Genomic DNA, 21,849 nt, shown 5'->3' on the forward strand with positions numbered 1-21,849 from the left:
TGTGAGTTCTGGAGAAGATATAATAATTATAAATGACCAAGTTAGCCCAAGTCATTTTACAACAGCAATTAATTTCAAATGTTATAAATGCCCTAAGGGAGAAATACAGGGTAGCATGGAAGCATATGACATCTATTCCTGATCTAATCTAATAAATCAGAATTAGGGGTTACATGAGGGTGGAGGGAAATTAATCCATTATAGGTAAAAAACCAAAGATCAAAGAAAGGTTGGAATATTTAAGGCTGAAAGAAGGCCACCTGTAATGAGTGAGCTCTGTCAAAAAGAAGTGACATTGGATAAGACAAGAAGGAGCCAAATGCAGGGGCCTTCAGGTAAAGATTTAACTAGATGGAACTAAAACAGGCAAAATGAATGAATGAATGAGTGAATGAATGAGACATTCCAAAGCAGAGACCAGAAGAAAGAATACTAGGTCCAAACACACAAATCTTTTCTGTTTGACAACAATGGAAGACCAAACCAAAAGGGAGGTGCTAGTTGAAGAAGCGTGATCTTGGACAGCTTGGTAAGCCTTCAGCCTTAGCAAGGAAGAGTAGCTGTTCTGATTAAAGCCCCTGCCCTAGTGTTACCCCAGAACTGGGTTTGCCTCTTGGTGGGTGTCAGGCCAATAGACACAATGAAGCCGAAGATCAGAAGAAGGAAGGATTTATTATTTGCAGCAAGTAAGAACACCAGGGATCTTCCCCGAAGCAGTGTCTCCCCAAACAGCAAAACTGGGGACGTTTTAAGCTAAGGGAACATGCATATTCAGGAAGGGGATTGAGCAGAGGAGAATTCAACATAGAATTAGGACAAAGGTCAACAGAGTCCAAGCTTTAGTTGACTGAATTCGGGAGGGTCAATATCATCATTCCGTTATTGTATATATGTGCTCCTCCTTGAGGAGGAACTAGGACTCTGCTTTATCACTGCGCTCCTGTTTGACTGCCTTTTCTCTGTTCCTGCATTCCTTTGTTCCCCAAGGTCATTAATTACTGAGACCTGTTCAAGGGAAGGCGTTGTAGCCAGGTTTAGATCCCAAAATGGCCTAGGCCAAAACGGCTTCTCTTATGTCGAGAAAGCCATGTCTGGTTCTCTTTTTCTGGGGACCCCCTAACCTATCTGACTACACTAGATGAGTTCTTCTGGCATTGCATATTTGTTCTTGGACATTAAGTTTATCTTGTAGGTACTGATGTGCTGAAAGAGATCTCAGAGGTAGAGATTAGTGGGATTATTTCTGGCACTGTGTTTGACAATGGTGTTTTTGCACCAGTGCCCAATTAGCCCACAACTCTACAGTAAACAACAAACCTCATTCATTTGCATAATTGTTTCCTTTGCTGTTTCCTTTATAAATAATAATGAGCCATTATGCACATAATTAAAGCAAGCTTAACAAATGAGGGCCAGGCTGACAAGAATCACATAAGAAGGTCAAGAGAAATTAGCATCAAGGCCTGTCTGCTAAGCATAAAACCAATGTAATCTGCACTGTCTCCTGGGAGCCTCTGCTTTTGGATTTTCACTGAGGTCAGGCTTCCTGGAGAAAACATGATTTGATTTCATCCAGCCCTTCTTCTTCTGCTTCTCTCCTTCTCCTCCTGTCCTTCTCAATGACAAGTATCTGTCTTGCTTGTTAGTAGGGCCCTTTGCAACAAATCCTTTGTCTCCTTTCCCCCTTTCCCTGTATCAGACATTTTCCCAATGAAACTTACTAAAAAAAAAAAAAAAAACTAATAGAAATAAGCAAAGTTCTTTAACCCTAAAGAACTAAAAAGTCCGCTGATAAGCTTTATGGAGACCAGTATTTCCATCTTTAAAATAGCAGTAGTATTGGATCACAGAGTGGCCAGAGCAAGGTGGAGACTGATAAGTCCCTTTCTAGCAGCTACATGTGGGTCTCCTGGCCAGGTGACCCCTAAGAAGTTTCTTTCTTCTGGTTCCAGTGGATTGTTCCATCTTACACAGATCTTAGTCAGTTTCCAATCCCTCAGGCTGAATATCTCAGTTCCTAGAAGGTACTATCTGTCATTCCTTGATGTGACAGATTCCCAGATGATTGGAAGGTCATTGATAAGTGATACAGTGAATATTCCAGCTCTCCCTGGCCTGGATTCTCTTTCCCTTGGGGCTTTATTATTCACTGTGTGATCTAAGGGGTAGCTGCATCACCTGGGAGCTTGTTAGAAAGGCAAAATCTCAGGCCCCATGTAAGACCTGCTCTAGACCTACTAAGTCAGAATGGACATTTTAACAAGATCTCCAGGTCATTGTTTCCACACTAAAGTTTGAGAAGCAATGATCTAGGGCAATCAGTGGAACTCATTCAGTTTAGTTTCTTCTAGGGTTTTTGACCACCTCCTATTCACTCTGTTGGTGAAAGAGGAATTCTGGTCCCAAGGCTATGGGATTGGCCAACACCCAACCCTGGACAGATGAATCACAGCAGTTTGTTAGTCACATATACTCAGAGCTCGGATGCAGGAAGACATCACATGCCTTACAGACCACATGGGGGTTGTACTCAGTGACAGAGTGAATAACCAGGGGGTCTGGGAGATAAGCTTTTAGTATCAAGAGAGTGATGCACCCTCTGTTTCCCATTGAAAGATGCTATTGGCTTGTTTGAACAATTCTGTGGGCTGGCCAGGAACTGAAACCTGCTACTTGGGGATAAATGGGAACTGTACTTGGTCTATTTGCTATTAAAGAGGGTTGTTTGGCTTGGGAAGCTTACCTGAGGAGTAGAGTTGGAAGGGAACTTGTGGTTAGGATATTTGAGGGCCCCGCTTGCATTCTTCTTTCACCAGATGTCAAAGTAGCACATAATATTTGGACCATAATTTTGTACTACATGGGGATGTCATCTTATAAAAGCACCTACCAATTCCACCATATCAGACTATATGCATATAAACCACCAAGCATAGTGCCTGGACTATGGGAAATGCTCAATAAGTATGATTCACTCCACATCTCCTCTCTGCTTTTAGCTTGAGCGCTATAATAACTGTAGCCTCTAATGATTCAGACTCTACCAACATTACTTGAATACCTACCATATGCCAGGCACTATTAATTGCACTCACATACATGATCTTCTAATATGCACCCCAACATTATGAGTCAGCTGTTCTAATCCTTGTTTTATAGACCAGGAAAATTAAAGAGAACTTTACCCCATCAAAAATGGACTGTGTTTATCATGTCTCATGATGTGCAGTCTGTGATCAATGCAATCTGTGATCTATTATAATAATACAATGAGAAACTAGCAATGCAATAGAAACTTCATAAATATACAGATGCCAGTCACAATTTGTGAGAAACCTGCCGTAGAAAAAAATTGAATTTATTCGGCTAACTCAGTGATATGAACAGCAGGGAAGATGGTCAAGTATGAAATGTTTTAGACTTGATTTGCTAGTCTGATGCAGATGAAGTCCGACAGTAACTAGAAGGTTACTTGAGAAACAGATAATTGAAAGAGACAGTCTAGGAGATATCATAACCTACCAATTTTTCTAGGTTATCTAAGTTCTATTTGATTAATTTAAATCATCAGGAGCAGTGCACCTGGACTGTATCTTTTTAGTCCCCAAAAGAGATGCCCTCACTCATGGTTAGAGGTAGTGTAGGATAGTTGTGAGGAGTGCAGCCTCTGAGTCCAGACTTCCTAGTCTCAAATCTCAGCTCCTCTGTTTTCAGGCTGTGGGATCTGGTGCCAGTCACTTAACTTTTCTGTATCTCATTTTCCATCTGCAAAACATAGATAATAACAGCTTCTATTCATAGAATTGTTCTGAAGATGAAATGAGTTAATATACCTAAAGCACTTAGAACAGTGCCTGGTACAAGCACTATCGAAGTGGAGGGTATTATTATCATGAATCAGTGTTCTGTCCTTGACTCACATAGAGGGTCAATAAAATAAAGTGATCATGTGAGACTTACCCAAATAAATGGAACAAAATAGACAGCCCAGGAACAGTTCTCAGTACACAAAAGAATTTAGTTTATGGTAAAGAAGACGATTTCAACCAATAAGAAAGATAGGGTTATTCATAAATAGTGTTGGGAGAATTGGATAACTTGGTCTCCCAGTACCTTGCCCTCCATCTGTATTCCATCATATGCTGCTACTGGTGATACTTTGAGTAATCATGATGGCACCACATACTATGGATTACCAATCTCCCATTACCCCCCAGCAAGGAAAATGTTTATTCATATATTCATCAAATATGTCAGACTCTCAATTCCAGAAACCCATTTTATTTTATTTTATTTTATTTTATTTTTATTTATTTATTTATTTTTTTGGTGTGTGTTTTTTTGCGGTACGTGGGCCTCTCACTGTTGTGGCCTCTCCCGTTGCGGAGCACAGGCTCCGGACGCGCAGGCCCAGCGGCCATGGCTCACGGGCCCAGCCGCTCCGCGGCATGTGGGATCTTCCCGGAACGGGGCACGAACCCGTGTCCCCCGCACGGCAGGCGGATTCTCAACCACTGCGCCACCAGGGAAGCCCCCAGAAACCCATTCTAAAAGCTCATTACAGGAGCCCCTCCTGGTACCAATTATGTAATCCATTTAGGGTGCTGGCAGCATACAGATGGCACATTCAAACACAGTAATGGAGAAGAGTTTAGTTAAGACACTATCGACAAAAGTGTGGTAGTAACGCACAAGAATGGTGAAGAACCACAGGGTTAGCAACAAGAGGCTGACTATCATACCTAGGTCTAAAGAAATGGAGCAGTTAGCGGAGTGCAGTAAGACCCGTAGTTATTGGGCAGTCACCCGACGGGAACTGTGGCCTTGGTAGGGAACTCGGCCGCTACCAGCCTAAAGCCTGGCAAGGAGGGAGATATGGGAAAAAAACAAAAACAAAAAAACTTTGCGTCTATCTCCTGTGGCACCCTCTGCACTTCAGAAAGGAAAGGAGCCTGGTTGGTCCAGTTGATAGATCTCAACCTCCTAGAACACAAAGTAAAGTGAATAGAAGAGAAACATGAGCCTGAAGAGTAAACAGGGAATAAGAGAAAATGCCAGCATATCCAGTAATGAAGCAAATGTTTCATTCCAAATAACTGGGGGGAAGGAGCATTGATTATCTTCCTAGTTTGCTGAAGTTTCCTAATAACCAGAGGACATCAGCCTTAAATAGGACTAAATCTTTGTCTTATACTGATAGGAAGGGTTCTATTTATAGTAAATGCTTTAATGGTGCCAAAATTTAAAAAGAAGGCCACATAACCTACATCCCCTAAATTTGCTCATATTATTATTAATCTTCAAGTTAGCTTAGAGTCTATAACCCCCATCCAGATGACTTCAATCTTTGATTGGATTTTGACATATGTAAATAATAGCAAATTATCAGAAAGAGAAAAATTTTTTTAAATCCCATCTACAATTGCATCAAAAAGAGTAAAATACTTAGGAATAAATTAACCAAGGAGGTGAAAGTTCTGTACACTGAAAACTATGAGATGCTGATGAAAGAAATTGAAAAAGACACAAATAAATGGAAAGATAGCCTGTGCTCATGGGTTGAAAGAACAAATATTGTTAAAATGTCCATACTACCCAAAGCAATCTACAGATTCAAAGCAATCTCTATCAAAATTTTAATTGTGTTTTTCATAGAAATAGAACAAACAATTCTAAAATTCATATGGAACCACAAAAGACCCCCAACAGCCAAAACAACCTTGAAAAAGAAGAAGAAAGCCGGAGACATCACACGTCCTGATTTCAAACTATATTACAAAACTATGGTAATCAAAACAGTATGTTATTGGAATAAAACCAGACACATAGATCAGTGGAACATAATAGAGAGCCCATAAATAAACCCATGGATATATAGTCAATTAATTTATGACAAAAGAGCCTAGAATATACAATGAGAAAAAGATACTCTTTTCAATAAATGATATTGGGGAAACTGGATAGCCACATGCAAAAGAATGAAACTGGACTACAATTTTACACCATACACAAAAATCAACTCAAAATGGACTAAGGGCTTAAATTTAAGATCTGAAACTATAAAACTCCTAGAAGAAAGCATAGGGGGTCAGCTCCTTGACATTGGTCTTTTCAATGACTTTTTTGGACACCCAAAGCAAAAGCAACAAAAACAAAAATAAACAGGAGGGACTACATCAAACTAAAAAGTTTCTGCACAGGAAAAGAAAAAAAAATCAACAAAATAAAAAGGCAGCCTATGAAATGGGAAAAAATATTTGCAAATCACATATCTGGTAAGGGGTTAAAATCCAAAAATATATAAAGAACTCTTACAACTCAATAGCAAAACTCAAACAATCTGATTAAAAAATGGGCAGTGGGGGCTTCCCGGGTGGCACAGTGGTTAAGAATCCACCTGCCAATGCAGGGGACTCGGGTTCAAGCCCTGGTCTGGGAAGATCCCACATGCCGCGGAACAACTAAGCCCATGGGCCACAACTACTGAGCCTGCATGGCACAACTACTGAAGCCCATGCATCTAGAGCTGTGCTCCGCAACAAGAGAAGCCACCTCAATGAGAAGCCCGCACACCACAAAAAAGAGTAGCCCCCACTTGCCACAACTAGAGAAAGCCTGTGCTCAGCAATGAAGACCCAATGCATCCAACAATAAATAAATAAAATAAATAAATAAAATAAATAAATTTATTTTTTAAAAAATAGGCAACGGAACTGAATAGACATTTTTCCAAAGAAGACATACAGGTACATGAAAAGGGGTTCAACATCAGTAATCATCAGGGAAATGTAAATAAAAACAGCAGTGAGATATTACCTCACACCCATTAGAATGACTATCATCAAAATGACAAGAGACAGCAAGTAGTAAGGACTTGCCAGCCCCCATGATCACGTGAGCCAACTCCTGAAAATAACTCTCTCTCTCTCTTTTCCTCTCCTTCCCTCCCTCTCTTCCTCTCCCTCTCTCTCCCTCTCCATACATACATGTGTATTGCCCACCTCATAGGACATGCATCCAAGAATTCTCAAAAAGGGAAAAGAGAGCGGTGGAAAAAGGAGGGATGGAAGCCCAATTTGGGAAAGGAGAGAGAAGGGTGAAACCTCCCCTTCCCTGCCTTCCTGCCTGAAGAAAACTACCAGCCAGGGAAGTGGAAATACTTCATCTTTATTTATTTATTTATTTATTTTTTGTGGTATGTGGGCCTCTCACTGTTGGGGCCTCTCACTGTTGGGGCTTCTCCCGTTGCGGAGCACAGGCTCCGGACGCGCAGGCTCAGTGGCCATGGCTCACGGGCCCAGCCGCTCCGTGGCACGTGGGATCTTCCCGGACCGGGGCACGAACCCGCGTCCCCCGCATCGGCAGGCGGACTCTCAACCACTGCGCCACCAGGGAAGCCCCCAATACTTCATCTTTAAATCGAGTTCAGAGTTTAGATCATTACTTGGAACTGGACGTCTTAATTTCTGAATTGAAACTGAGGCTGTGATTGTACAATTATTTTTTATTGTTAGTATGTAAAAGTAAACCAGGGCAGGGAAACACTTCCTCCACTGAATATATTTTAAACAGACAAATAAAAAATAAATATACTTTCTGAATATATCCCAAGAGTCCTGCTCTTCAAGGTACCAATTACACAAGTATTTCTTTCTATGATTAAAATATAGCCAATATTTAATTTTAATATCAATTTAATGAATATTTCCATATTTCTTATAAATCCAAACTGCATACATTATCTGTTGTACTATCTAATAATGTCTTTTATATGAAGACTTACATGATAAATTCTTCAAAGATCCCTCTAAAAGTTAGATTTTTTAGGAAAAAGAATATACTTTTAAATTTATAATAAAAATTATATTACCTTTATTCCAACTAATATTTATTGCCAATCTACCACATGCTAGACATGTGCTAATGATAACAAAGTGGACACTGCTTCTGCCCTCTGGAGCCACTGGCTGGTAGGGGAGACAGTAATTGCATAAATAAATATGAAATTACAAATTTTGATAAGGATTATAAAGAAAAGCATTGTGTGAGGATATAACAGAGGATGATAATTTAGATCAATAAATTTAGGAACTGTCCCTCTGAGAAAGTGACATTTAAGCCTAGCCCTGGAGGAGGAGTGGGAGTTAATTAGCTCTGCAGAGAACAGAAGCTCATCCTGGCAGAGAGAGCAGCACGCCCCCCGCTGGAGGTGGGAAGCCTGTGTGTGTTGAAGAAAACGTGACTGGAGTGTAAAGAGGAAAAGGGAGGGCTCTGGTAAAGGAGTCTGGGAAGCAGTCAGGTTGGGAAGGGCTTTGGGGGACACTCTAAGAATTTTAGATTATATCATAAGTTCAGTGGGGAACCATGAACATGAAACGATTTGAAGAAAGAAAAAGACAGTTTGATTTACGTTTTTTAAATGCTCACTTTGGCTACTGTTTAAGGAGTGGATCAAGGTGGTTGAGAATGAAAGAGGGAAGATGCTCCAGATAGCTACCAAGCTATTACAGTGGTCCAGGGAGATCATGGTGGCTGGTGGGATGGGGAAGACTGGTGGGTGTGAGCTTTATTTTGCCAGGTCAAGTGATGGATTGGATGTGGACAGTGGGCTGAGGGGAGGAGGCGTTGCAGATGCCTTCTACTGTATAAAGGTTTCCACTTTCCCTTCTTTGCCCTCATTCCTGATCCACTTCCCAACCCATCACCCCTCCAACCTACCATCCATTTATCACTTGAGTTCAGCAAAGATGGCATGAGGCAAAAGGACAGCCTCTGTCCACCACCCTAGAGTTTGGACATCCACACTGAGAGAGTGGAAAACTAAAGAGAAAATCACAGACCTGGCACTCAAACCACTAATAAGGAACATAACCATTTGGCCTGTGACTGATTGGCAAGCCACAATTACAGGCCCTAATGACGGCCCTTTTCAATGTATATTCTTTTTGACAATTGCACTTACAACAAGAATTCATCATCCAAATATTAACATAATATTAAATTTTAAATAATATTTAGAAATTTAAACGGTAGTGATTCTATTTTATCACCCAAACAGGAAGTAATGATGAGAGCATTTGTCTTAGAAACACAGTGGTCTCTTGCTTTAACTATTTCTAAAGTTATTCCACCCATTTTATCACTGCTGTCTGGTCGAAACTAAGATGATGCCCTAGTGCCAGAAATTGAACAGATCCATAAATCAGACAGACAAGTACAACAGAATGTCTTGGTAATGGGCTCTGAAGCATGCCAGAGAAACCGTTATTATAGCTGGAATAAACTTTAAATTACTATTTTAAAAGAGAAAATAAATGGGTTTCTGGCATGAGCATCCAGGTAGATGGAGTTAGCATTTATTAAGACAGCATGGTCCAAAGGGGGCGGATGAAAGAGGATAAGCAAGCTTCAAACATACAGCATTTACAATTCCTGTGAGGTACCTGGGTGGGGCATCAATTTGGTCGTTGTATATGTGGATCTGAAGTTTAGAAGAAAGATCCAAGCTAGAGATAGAAAACGACTTTAAATTGTTGGATTATAAATTATATGTAAAACTTTGTTAGCAGATGAGATTACCCAACAAAATAAGTGTAAACTGAACTGAAAAAAAAGACCAGGCCTGAATCCTAAGAATGTCTACGTTTAGAGGCAGAGGAGACACAGAGAGAGAGAGAGAGAGAGAAAATGAGAAAGACATGAGGAGTGGTGGCCCAAGAGGGAGGGGAAGAGTAGGACCAGGGTGCCATGAAATCCAAGAAAAAAACAATTTGCTCCCTATTTGCTTTTAGGAAATAGATCTGGTTCTCAGCGGTGGGAGCTAACTCACCCCACATTTGGCATATTCTGGGTACTAATACTTCTCCACTCTCTGCTATCCTATAAATCTTCATGTTTCACTAACTTTGCCTGCTCATTCCCCAGCCGGGTTGCAGACAACACAAGTTTTGTTGGGCATTTGCTCAAGAAAACAAAGAAGATAAGACCTTAGGGACTACCAGTTGGTCTAAGACAAAGCTCATAGCTTCAAATCACTTCCCTACCCCCAAATTTAACTTTGAAACTTCATTGAGTGAGGAATTGGTGCAGGAGAGGACCTAAAAGAGAGATGTTGGAAAGCAGAGAATAAAAGACAAAGAGAAGGAGAGAGAGAGAGAGAATTACTTTAGAGAGATGTCTCTTTTACCAGACTCTCATTATTAAAATCTTTAGCCAGCCCTTTCAAATCTTTACATGCTGAATGGCTATTTTGGAAAAGAATGATCTCAATTTGGTCTAAGATCAATCAAATAATTTAGAAGGCCTCTACTTGCCTCAGGGAAATTTACAAAAAAAGGGGAAATTATCAGTTTGGGATTCCCCCTGCTTTAAAAAGAGAACTGGATCATTCAAATCATTTCCAAACAGGCCTTAAAATTTTTTCAAAGACAAGCAAAATTATTGTGACTTGAATGTTTAAGTGACACTCATTGTGGTTAGTGTTTGGTGAGAGGTTGTATTTTTTTCTTTTGACATCAAAGATGATCTATTGTTTATTTAATTCTAAATTTTAAATCGGGAATTCAACTCCAGATTATTATTTTTTTTAAAGTGCTTAATAACAGCCTTTAGAATTAGATCTGTATTTGAGGCTAGCTACTACAACTTACTAATTATACAACCTTGAGCTAGCTACCCAGCCTCTCTAAGCTTGAAAGTCTGCATCTGTAAAATAAGTACCTGCCAGAGCTGTTTTAAGGATTAAATGAGATACAATATATGACACACCCAGCTACTTAATTGATGTTCCTAATCTCTGAATAAAATGATCCTCCATGCAGAAGTTATACATTCCCTTGGAGACCTTCCTTTGGACTGGACAAGGAAGTAGGGCTTACATTATTGTCATTGCCGATATCAAATAGTGGTCTGATATTAATCACTGGAGGTTATATTGGAAACATACTAATTATTCAGGAAAGTAAATCCTTCAGATTTCTGAGTAGGAGCATGACCTATTATATGATGTTGATAGTCACTCTGAAAAGCAAAAGAGAATGCCTTCACCTAACCAGCTTTGCATTATTAGACACTACATTCCTGGAGAACAATTCCACTTTCTCCTTTTTTCCATTTTCTTTTTGTCAGTAACAGATCTTTGAAAGGTGATAGAGTCAGTCCTGAGCAGCATAAAAGAGTGGATGTGGGCATAATTACAAGAACTTGATGATAGCAAACATATGGCCATACACACAAAATAGGAAAAGGAAAAAAATGAAAATTTAGTTTAAGTCCCAGAAGTTTTACAAACAAAATCTGAACATTTTATTATTTAGTTTTCAAGATGAGTAACTGAAGACTCAGAAAGATTAAGCAACCTCTCTGAGACATTTAATTATAAACAATAGAGCTGAAACTTGTATCCAAGTCTTTCCCATCTTGACACAATAGGGAGACGGAATTACTATCCCCGATTCTTCACCACCCTATATCCACTTCCCTATATCCACACCCTTTGCATATAACTTCCTACTTCCTCCCATTATGTAGATGAAGTATATCCTCCCACCCCTTCACTTGTTGTGGCCAATAGAATGAGGGGAAAGTAATGATGTGTCACGGTCCTCAGAGTCCCTGCATGCTTTCTGCTTGCCTTGTTGGACCTCTGCCACCACCATGAAAAGTACACGTCCAGGTATTTCCCAAGAGGAGGAGAGTCACATGGAGTAGAGCCACCCCAGCCAAGCCTAGCCACCCACCAAACCCAGAGCTAATCTGCAAAAATAAAAGCTATAATATTAAATGAGTGTCATTGTTAGCCACTTAGTTTTGGGTTAGTTTGTTTTGCAGCAATAGCTAACCGATGCACATGCTATCAACATATTGAGCTTGACATTATTCATGTTACTCTCATTAAAAAGACTTGCTTCTGCAGTCATGAGGGTGGTAACACAGAAGATCAGCTTGCCATCTTTGAGAAAGTTCTTAAAGGTATTGCTGGGAAGTCAAAAAGGCTCATTGGAATATTTGATATATATGAGCTGGAGAAAATCTATTCCTGATTTTCCTAAACTGAACTTTCGCCTTAGTTTCCCCAGCTTCAATCTTAGCTTTCTGTTGCCCACTGTGACCTCCTCCATCAGCATTTCCTGAGTCCAGTCAGCCCAGCCACAAATGGCATTACTGAATGCTCCATCTTTTATTTTCTCTTACTCTGAGCCACTTATGACTTTCAGTTGCAATTTTCTAAAGCAGACTAGGTCTTCATTATTTATGGGAGCCTGTTATTTATGAAGCAGTCTCTTGAACATAGATGTCACCTCCAAAGTATTCAATAATCATTGTGGTGGCTTTCCTTCGGTAGCAACCTGAGGTAGATGCAAAGCTATTCATTCAAAGTGAAGGCTATGTCGTTAATCAATAAGTCCCCAAGTAACTGTCTCTTTCTACATTTACTCTTCTTTGTCATCCCTTGTATAGTCTTTTTTTTTCAGTTTTTCAATAAAACTGCAATGAAAAATTAGGATGGTGATCTCTGGGGAGAATAAAAGCACTGGTGCTCCTCCTAAGAAAAGCTATCACAAGATGATATATAATTAGTCATCAGGTGTATGATTGTGTTTATTTCTTAATTTAACTTGCTATGCAATGTGTCCACATGTGTAGATAAATGCATTCGTTTGTTTTGCTACTCCTAATATGTTGTAAACTTATTAAAGATAAGGACTCTGACTTCTCCTTCTCTGCGGCTCTAGTGTCCATCAGTGCCATGAGCATAGTAGGCACTCAATAAACATTTGGTAAATGAGTGAATAAATCCTCACTCTGCATTGCTCAATGTTCAATAGAAACAATTTTCTTCAGCTGTGCTTTCCAAGTAAAATAACCTGCAGAAGCACCCAGAGCAGCAGGGGACACTCATGGGGCTACCTTGTTTGTTAAATATGTTTTTCACGCTTGGGGAACTACAACACTCTCAAAGAGGTAGGTGCTAACAGTTGCTTTAAAATGATTAACCCTCAAGCAGAAGTAACAGAAAACATCCCTCCCCGTGTGCCCCTATTAGTTGCAAAATAAGCAGCACTCCAATGATGCAGAAGCTTCTCCTTTTACCATCTTTTCCTCTTCCTCCTTTGTCCTACCCCCACCTCCAGGCCCACACAAAAACCAAGAGTTGCTTTGATAATATTTGCATTATGTAATTTTCTCACTCAGTTTGGTTCCTTGTGTGATCCTCAGAAAATAGAGGAAGAAAACAATGTGAGTCCTTTCTGGTTCACTGTTACCTACATCTGTGTTCCTGAGTCCACCCTAAAGGGATGACTCCCTAAGCCCTGTTCAGGTACCTTTGCTGGAATGACTTCAGTCATCTGCTGCTGTCTCTCTTTCAGGCAATCCTTACTCTGTTCCATTTCTCATTTTGTACCAGACTGATCTTTCCAAAACACATGTATTCCCCTATACGAGAACCAAAATAGCTTCCATTGCCAAGAGCAATGGTTATTAACTTTTTATGGAGGACTGCTATTGTCCCACCCAAATATCCATGTGCATAAATCCATTAAACTTCACATATAATTTTAGATGTTTCTTGGATCCCAGGGTTAAGACTTTGTAGCCCAGGGAGAAGTTTCTATTCCTACACCTAGCATCCAAGATCCTCTGCAATTTTCCCAAACTATGTTTCCCAGCTATCTCCTCTCTCCAAATTCTCCTGACTAAATTCCAAGTAGATTTGTCACCCAGAATGCTTTTCCCATTTACTTTTCCATGCCTGAGAAAACTGAAGTCAGAAACCCTGGATTCTAATTAGCTAAAGGACTTTATGAAGTCATTTATACTTTCTGAAGCTCAGTTTCCCTGTGTACAAATTGACAGAGCTGGTTTAGATGAGTGTTTCCCAAAATATGACATGTGAGCCACTGATTTTAGGTGGCACACAATCCATTATCTTTTATTTTAAGAATAAAATTGTGTGTTTGCAGAGAACAGATTGGTGGCTGCCAGAAGCAGAGGGGTGGGTGAAATGAGTCAAAAGATACAAACTTGCAGTTATAAAATAAGTAAGTCATGGGGATGGGATGTACAGCACGGTGACTATAGTTATCGATACTGTATTGCATATTTGAAAGTTGCTGAGAGAATAGATCTTAAAAGTTCTCATCAAAGGGAAAAAAATTGTAACTATGTGTAGTGATGGATGTTCACTAGACATATTGTCTGATCATTTTACAGTATACACACATAACAAATTATTATGTTGTACACTTGAACCTGATATTATATGTCAATTACTTATCAAAAAATTTTAAAATAACTTTAAAAAAGAATCCTGTGTTTATTTTAATGCAATTTGGGGAATATGTATATTTATAAATTCTATATTTTTTTGTTTGTAATATAAGCTTAATAGCACATCTAAACTATAATTTACAGATATTCTTACATAGGACAAAGATGAGTGTTAAAAATAAGTCAGTCTGAAATCTATTTAAATATATATTCAGTATATAATAGGTGATACAAAGATACTACAAAAATTAGCAAGAAAAAAATGCAGTTCTGAAACCTGAGGAGTACTAGACCACTGGATCTCCAAGGCTGTTCCTAGCCCTCAGCCATGATAGTTCCTTAGACTCTCTCTTCAAGGAGAACTTGGCTCCCAGAGCTGAACTTAAGCTACTCTATTCAAAAAAAATAAGGAAGGAAATCAAAGAGCTATCTCTTTATTCTCGACAAGAGGAAAAGGTGAAAATTTTTAAAGAACATTCTCCATTTTTAGATGGAGACAACGAGAAAGAATTTGATATGAGTTGCCCAAAATCCACCAGGAAAGTATTGCTGGGAACAGAACTCAGATCTTGCTCCCTTGAGACTGGCATTGACAGTTTTGTTGGAGTCAACTGATGGCATAGTTATGACTCAAAACATAAATGAGCATAAATTTTTTTCTTAATGACTAACACATACACACTCAAATCCAGATAGAAACTGCAGCTGCTCCCTCCAGCTACTCTTAAGTTTGATGAACAGATGGCAGGCTTCCTCTGGGAATGGAAAGATTTAGGGCTGTCTCATAGATAGAAATTGCATAAAGTTAGAACACCAGGAGGAGTGGGTGTTGTAACTACAAATATATTTAAGAGTTCCTGCAAAAATGTCTGGGTCCTGTGTGCTGCACATCATTCTTGGCTATGGTGGGTTTGTATTTAAAATATTGATGACTCAGAGGCCAAGTATCATTCAACCAGTAGATACAGATATAGATATAGCTACAGATATAGATATGTGATGACTGTTGCACCCAAAGAGATTAAAATTTCTAAAGGATGAGTTTTTTCTCCATAATTTACCATATGATATCACTTACATGTGGAATCTAAAATATGACACAAATGAACATATCCACAAAACAGAAACAGACTCACAGATACAGAGAACAGATTTGTGGTTGCCAAGGGGGACAGGGGGTGGGGGAAGGAAGCATTAGGAGTTTGAGATTAGCAGATGCAAACTATTATATATAAGATGGATAAACAACAAAGTCCTACTGTATAGCACAGGGAGAGCTATATTCAATATCCTGTGATAAACCATAATGGAAAAGAATATGAAAAAGAATATATATATATTTAACTGAGTCACTTTTCTGTACAGCAGAAATTAACACAACATTGTAAATCAACTATACTTCAATAAATTTTTCTTTAAAAAAGAAAATACTCTGGTTTCTCTTCAGATCGAATAAATCTTTTGCCTTTTCTCCATAATTTAAAAATAACCATCCTAACATCTCCATCTTTACAAAAGACTAGGTCCTAGGAATTGGGAGCTGCTTCCTTCCTTGAGAATTGTTTTGTTACATGTTGTTATTCCATAAAGTAAAATCAAACCTAAGGGGGAAAGAGGGAGTTGTTATTTAATGTGTGTATAGAGTTTCAGTTTTGTTTTGTTTTTTTGTTTTTTGGGTTTTTTTGCGGTACGCGGGCCTCTCACTGTTGTGGCCTCTCCCGTTGCGGAGCACATCCTCCAGACGTGCAGGCTCAGCGGCCATGGCTCACGGGCCCAGCCGCTCCGCGGCATGTGGGATCCTCCCGGACCGGGGCACGAACCCGTGTCCCCTGCATCGGCAGGCAGACCCTCAACCACTGCACTATCAGGGAAGCCCATGAGTTTCAGTTTTGTAAGATGAAAAAGTTCTGGAGATCTGTTGCACACCAATGTGAATAAACAACACCACTGAACTGTACACTTAAAGATTGTTAACATGGTTTTAAAAAAATCAGGCCCAAACTAGGAAGTGCTAGAAGTTAAATATGAAGAGCCTCCAATAATCTGGGATTGAAATAAACCCAGAAAAAGCAAAGAAGAAAAGGAAATAAAGAAAGCATGCCATATATACTCAAAGATGCATCTAGCCAATGCCCTTTGGCAATAAGCCCATTAAGAGGAACATAAGGTAACTAAGAATGAACTATGAAGTGATAGAAATTGTCAGGAGAAACAAAGGGACCCCTTACAAGGGAAGTAAAAACATCAAATACCAAGAAAGTCACTTATATGAGGGGATGGATCTGATAGTAAAATATGGACCAGACCATAGTAGGCTTAGTTGAGGGATAATGAACCAGCAGGAGAGGTACCCATGAGGGTATTAACCACTGGTTAGAGCACAGTAAACAGAGGCTCATCAGGAGGCCCCTTCTAGCCTTTCCTCTTCAATGCTTCATCATTGTTAGTTCTCACTTCAAAGTAAAAAACGAAGGCCACATTTTAACCAGTTAACTGAGAGTAGGGAGCCTTAGATTCTGGCCTGTGATTAACCAACAGTTCCCCTTGAAAACTCTTTCTCTCCATCTCTTTATCTCTAAGGCAAGAGCTGGACACCTGGAGTCTATAGGTACTGCCTCAATAGGTACTGACTGGCAAAATGAAGAATATTAGCAAAGTTTGTTATGCTATCTGGCTCTCTGCCTCATCTCCTCTACCTGAATAACATGCTATCTGACACTGCATAGAGAAGAGATCTTAAAATTATACCTGGGGGGAGGTGAGCCTATTCAGTGTTACCTGGGTTTTAGGCATTCAGGAAAAATGAAGTTTGGTAAATAATATATCTTAGACCTTACAGATAATATGATGAAGAGGGAGCAATAGAAAAAATATATAGATATATTTTTACAAAGAACTCTTAAAACTCAACAATAAAACTCAACACAACCCAATAAAAAAATGGGTCAAAGACCTTAACAGACACCTCACCAAAGAAGATGAGATTGCAAATAAGGGGGAGGGGGAAGGGTAAGCTGTGACGAAGTGAGAGAGTGGCAGGAACATATATACACTACCAAATGTAAAATAGATAGCTAGTGGGCAGCTGCCGCATAGCACAGGGAGATCACCTCTGTGCTTTGTGACCACCAAGAGGGTTGGGATAGGGAGGGTGGGAGGGAGGGAGACGCAAGAGGGAAGAGATATGGGAACATATGTATATGTATAACTGATTCACTTTGATGTAAAGGAGAAACTAACACACTATTGTAAAACAGTTATACTCCAATAAAGATGTTAAAAAAAAAGATTGCACATAAGATATGAAAATGTGCTCCACATCGTATGTCATCAGGGAAATGCAAATTAAAACAACAATGAGATACCACAATCCAACTACTGGACTGGCCAAAATCTGGAACACTGACAACACCAAATGCTGGCAAGGGTGTAGCAAGAGGAATTTCATTCATTGATGGTGGGCATGCAAAATGGTACAGACACTTAGAGGACACTTGACAGTTTCTTACAAAAAGAAACATGCTTTTACCACACAATCCAGCAATCATACTCCTTGGCATTTACCAGAAGGAGTTGAAAACATATGTTCAAACAAAAACCTGCACACAGATATTATAGTAGCTTTATTCATAACTGCCAAAACTTGGAAGCAAACAAGATGTCCTTCAGTAGGTGAATGGATACACTGTGGTACATCCAGACAGTGAAATCAGCACTAAAAAGAAATGAACTATTAAGCCACAAAAAGACATGGAGGAACCTTAAATGCATATTACTGAGTAAAAGAAGCCAGTCTGAAAAGGCTGTATACTGTATGATTCCAACTATAAGACATTCTGGAAAAGTAAAACTATGGAGACAGTAATAAGATCAATGATTGCGAGGTGCTGGGGGTGAGGGGAGAAATAAACAGGTGAAGCACAGAGGATTTTAAGGGCTACAAAAATACCATGTATGACACCATAATGATGGACACATGTCATTATACATTTGCCCAAACCCATAGAATGTACAACATCAAGAGTAAAGCATAATATGAACTATGGACTTTGGGTGATAATGATGTATCAAATGCAGGGTCATTAATTGTAATAAATGTACCCATCTGGTGGGAGATGTTGACAATGGGGGAGGTGAAGCGTGTGTAGGGACAGCGTTTATATGGGAAATCTCAGTACCTTCTGCTCAGTATTGCTGTGAACCTAAAACTGCTCTAAAACAATGTCTTAATAAAATCTTTCAAAAAGAATATCCTAATAAGGTTACTGAAAGCAAATAAACATGATCTTTATGGTGAATAAAAAAAATAAATTTATTGTAAATGGAAGAGGATAGGAGCCACAATACGGTTCTAAATTAAAGGGAATAAAGTCATTTAACAAAAGTACCAAAGAAAGTAGAACTATCTCAACTTACAATCTAAGGCAAAAAGATAGCAAGCGGAACAAGATAAGAAAAACTGATATTGCTTAGGAAACTGAGGGAATAAAGCAAATTATTTTTAAAAACATTCAAAAGATAACATTACAGAGCTTATAAAGCCTGGCTCTCTCTACATATTAGACATCTTGAACCAGGAAATCAATACACCACTAACAAATTATGATCATTATTCAGTTCCCTTCTTTTTAATTGTTTTAAGTTATTTTATTCTATCCTCTAACTTAGTAATTTTTAATATTTTAGTTGCATTTGGCATGTAACAAAATGTACAGCAGTTATTTCCTCTTCTGTTATTAGCTTGTTTCAGGGCTTCCTCTTAGAAGTTTTCCCATTCTTGACCTCCTCGTTTTGATTATTTCTTGGCTAGTGAGAAGACAGTCGTGTAAGTTTTTCAAGAAGGGTATGCTGGTGAAATCGTTCTGGAGTCCCTGGATAACATAAGATGTCATTCCCTGACCTTCACATACAAAAGATATCCTGACTGTATGTTTCTTCTTGGATCACAAAGTGTCCTCTCCAAACTCTGTAGCTGCCTTCATTGTCTCTTAGCTTTTGGTGTCTCCAAAAATCATCTGAAAAAGGCGTCATTTTTGTTCCCTTTGTTCGTGTCATCTTTTCGTTACCTTGCTGCTTGGGCAATTTTTTTCTCTTGTCCTGTAATCCATGAAAATTGAATGTAGCAATTTATATATAGTCATCCCTGCTTATCCTCTGGGGATGCATTCCAAGACCCCCACTGGATGCCTGAAATCGCGAATAGTACTGGACCATATATATATGTATATATATATATATATACACACACACACACACATATATATATATACTATGTTTTTTCTATACATACATATGTATGATAAAGTTTATTTAATAAATTAGGCACAGCAAGAGATTAACAACCACTCATAATAAAATAGAATGATTACAATATACTGTAATAAAAGTTATATGAATGTGTGCTCTCTCCCTCTCAAAATATCTTTCATATTGTACAAATCGAATGCCTTTTCCATCTTCATTAAGCACTTATCACGCACTGTGGCAGTATCTTTTGCAGTTTGAGGTGTGATAGTAAAACTAACACGAATTTCTTTTTCCTTCTTTACAATTTCTCAGATAGAAGATTCGTTCTTACCATAGATCTTAGCAAACTCGGTACACAAACTTTTTTCTTTCCTTATTAAGTCGAGAACTTTTACCTTTTCACTTAAAGGGAGCACTATACGGCTTACTCTTTGGCAGATCCAAATGCCAGCGTCACTACTCTTGCGCTTTGGGGCCATTGTTAAGTAAAATAAGGATAACTTGAACACAAACATTGTGATACCACGACAGTCAATCTGATGACCAAGAGGTGGCTAAGTGATGAATGGGCAGGATACACGGTACAGAGGGATAATTCTTGTCCCGCGTGGGACACAGCTGCATAGCGGGAGATCTCATGACGCTACTCAGAACAATGCACAATTTAAAACTTAGGAATTAATTCTGGAATTTTCCACTTACTATTTCCAGACACAATTGACTGCAGGTAACTTAAGCCACTGAAAGTGAAGCTGCAAGTAAGGGGGCGTCTAGCGTCCTGGTAAATGTTTAAAAACAAACTCTCCAAAGAAAGAATGTGTATATACCTCTGTGTGTTTACTGTAAATTTTAATGATAGGTAGGATGCATAGCACACAAGTGGTAAATAATCATACAATTTATAATTCTCTTTAAATCCCATGCAGCTAATTGGTTCTTATTGAATGACTTCTTTGGTATTTACTGAACACTCGTTATATAGACATCTTATGGCTGCAATCAAAAAATTAGTGTAGTTCCAACATGAATGTTGGTTGATAGTTTCTTTTATGTTAATAAGAAGTGAAACCACAGAAACTTATGTCAGAACTTCACTTATCTGTCAGTGACCTGAGTGAATTCTTTTCTCAGTAGATAATTTTTGAATATCAGAAGAATGTTCCTTCAATTTTTTTTGTGCTATTCATGATAGGATGACTATAGACACAGCACACTTTTAAGTTGAATCCTCATTATTAATGTTTTCTCCATCTACTTTCTGCAGTCTAGACAATCAACAAAACAAGAAACCAAGCCCGGATTTTTACCTTTTATTGATTCCAATGGTATAAATACTCCCACCATGGCTGATTTCAAATTACCACTGTGAAATCACTGAGCCCAGAGTAGGGAAGGATGCATGGCAGCACATCATTATACAGCATTTCCTCTGTACAGTTACCATAGATGTAAATAACCTTGAGAGCATGGATAACAGTAACATGTAGTAAAATAATTATGGAATGATATTTTGAGTATTTATTACCTTTGTTTTGTTTTTTAATGGTTCTTTTATTTATTTTTAAATTAAAGTAATAGTTGATTTACAATATCATATTAGGTGTATAGTACAGTGATTCAGATATATATATATATATACACATATATATATACACACATATATATATACTTTTTTCAGATTCTTTTCCCTTATAGGTTATTGCAAAATATTGAGTATATTTTCCTGTGCTATACAGTAGGTCCTTGTTGGTTATTTATTTTATATATAGTGGTGTGTATATGTTAATCCCAACCTCCTAATTTATCCCTCCCTCCCCCTTTCCCCTTTGCGTTTGTTTTCTATGTCTATGAGTGTCTTTTTGTTTTGGAAATAAATTCATTTGTATCTTTTATTTTTTAGATGCCACATATAGCGATATCATATGATACTTGTCTTTCTCTGTCTGGCTTACTTCACTTAGTATGATAAACTCTAGGTCCATCCAAGTTGCTGCAAATAGCATTATTTCATTCTTTTTTTATAGCTGAGTAACAGTCCATTGTATATATACCACACCCCAATGTTCATAGCAGCACTATTTACAACAGCCAAGACATGGACGCAACCTAAATGTCTACCTTTGTTTTTAATACAATTTACTTAACTGTAAGTTTATAACTTTTCACTTTTAATAGTGGCTGTGTTGAATGACCAGCTCATAGAATTTCTGAAAATTTAAAATTTAAAAGTCAGCTTTCACAAGCTAGTATGAGCTTTCTCCAGCACACCATTGGATGTGGCCCTCTGCTGGGATCTTAGCACTGATTTAGCCTGGAATGTGAGGAGCCAGA

At 38.6% G+C, this 21,849-nt stretch overlaps 1 long non-coding RNA gene across 2 annotated transcripts in view; it reads left to right on the forward strand.

Annotated features, from left to right (window-relative positions):
• The window catches only part of LOC114486576 (uncharacterized), a 34,020-nt gene extending 13,045 nt beyond the window's left edge, over nt 1-20,975 (forward strand). For both annotated transcript variants that reach the window (XR_003680552.2, XR_003680553.1), the window contains one exon: nt 19,082-20,975. This is a non-coding gene — a long non-coding RNA (uncharacterized lncRNA). The remainder of the gene's footprint in view (nt 1-19,081) is intronic.
• The last annotated feature ends 874 nt before the right edge of the window (nt 20,976-21,849 follow it).

This window comes from Physeter macrocephalus, chromosome 7, assembly GCF_002837175.3.
Source record: "Physeter macrocephalus isolate SW-GA chromosome 7, ASM283717v5, whole genome shotgun sequence".
In the NCBI taxonomy this organism is placed as follows: Eukaryota; Metazoa; Chordata; class Mammalia; order Artiodactyla; family Physeteridae; genus Physeter; species Physeter macrocephalus.